We start from the raw sequence: 1,613 nt of genomic DNA, 5'->3' as shown, positions 1-1,613 counted from the left end.
CGAGTGAGGGACAGGGTGAGGGAGAGGGACAGGGAGAGAGTGAGGGATAGGAGGAGAGAGAGAGAGAAAGACAGAGAGAGAGTGACAGAGAGAGGGAGAGAGTGGCAGAGACAGAGAGAGATTGAGAGAGAGAGAGAAAGGGAGAGGGAGAGAGGGACAGGGAGAGAGAGGTACAGGAAGAGAGGGAGGGACAGGGAGAGTGAAAGAGTGAGGGAGTGAAGGACAGGGATAGAGTGAGGAACAGGGAGAGAGAGGTGGACAGGGAGAGTGTGAGGGACAGGGAGAGAGTGAGGGACAGGGAGAGTGTGAGGGACTGGGAGAGAGAGAGAGGGACCGGGAGAGAGAGAGAGGGGGACAGGGAAAGAGAGAGAGAGGGACAGGGAGAGAGAGAGAGGGACAGGGAGAGAGTGAGGGACAGGGAGAGAGTGAGGAACAGGGATAGAGAGAGAGGGACGGGGAGAGAGCGAGAGGGTCAGGGAGAGAGAGGGACACGGGGAGAGAGAGAGAGAGAGAGAGAGGGAGAGGGACAGAGAGAGAGAGGGGGACAGGGAGAGCGAGAGAGACAGAGAGAGAGAGAGGGACACGGAGAGAGAGAGGGACAGTGAGATAGTGAAAGGGACAGAGAGAGTGAGGGACAGGGAGAGAGAGAGGGACAGGGAGAGAGAGAGAGGGACAACTAGAGAGAGAGGGACAGGGAGAGAGAGGGACAGGGAGAGAGAGAGAGGGACAGAGAGAGTGAAGGACAGGGAGAGAGAGGGACAGAGAGAGAGAGGGACAGGGAGACAGTGACGGACAGGGAGAGAGAGAGAGGGACAGGGAGAGAGTGGGGGACAGGGAGAGAGTGAGGGACAGGGAGAGAGTGAGGGACAGGGAGAGAGTGACGGACAGGGAGAGAGAGGGACAGAGAGTGAGAGGGACAAGGATAGAGTGAGAGAGACAGGGAGAGAGAGGGACACAGAGAGGGAATGAGGGACAGAGACAGAGAGATTGAGAGAGACACACACAGAGAGGGACAGAGACAGAGAGAGAGAGGGATACAGAGAGTGACGGACAGAGAGAGACACAGAGAGAGTGGGAGAGGGACAGGGAGCGAGTGAGGGACAGGGAGAGAAAGAGGGTCAGGGAGTGAGTGAGGGACAGGGAGAGAGATAGCTACAGGGAGAGAGTGAGGGACAGGGAGAGAGCGAGAGGGACAGGGAGAGGGACAGGGAGAGAGAGAGAGAGAGAGAGAAGGAGGGACAGGGAGAGACAGGGACAGGAAGAGAGAGAGAGAGACAGGGAGAGAGAGAGGGACAGGGAGAGAGAGAGCGATAGGGAGAGAGAGAGGGATAGGGAGAGAGAGACAGGGAGAGAGAGGGGCAGGGAGAGAGAGAGAGACAGGGAGAGGGAGAGAGCGAGAGGGACAGGGAAAGAGAGAGGGACAGGGAGAGAGAGAGGTATAGGGAGAGAGAGAGAGGGAGAGAGAGAGAGGGACAGGGAGAGAGTGAGGGACAGAGAGAGTGTGAGGGACAGGGAGAGAGTGAGGGACAGGGAGAGAGTGAGGGACAGAGAGATTGTGAGGGATAGGGAGAGAGAGAGGGACAGAGAGGGAGAGAGGGACAGAGACAGAGAGA

This window comes from Chiloscyllium punctatum, unplaced genomic scaffold (genome assembly GCF_047496795.1).
Source record: "Chiloscyllium punctatum isolate Juve2018m unplaced genomic scaffold, sChiPun1.3 scaffold_79, whole genome shotgun sequence".
In the NCBI taxonomy this organism is placed as follows: domain Eukaryota; kingdom Metazoa; phylum Chordata; class Chondrichthyes; order Orectolobiformes; family Hemiscylliidae; genus Chiloscyllium; species Chiloscyllium punctatum.
The sequence above is the reverse complement of the archived record's forward strand: the minus strand, read 5'-3'. Positions refer to the sequence as shown.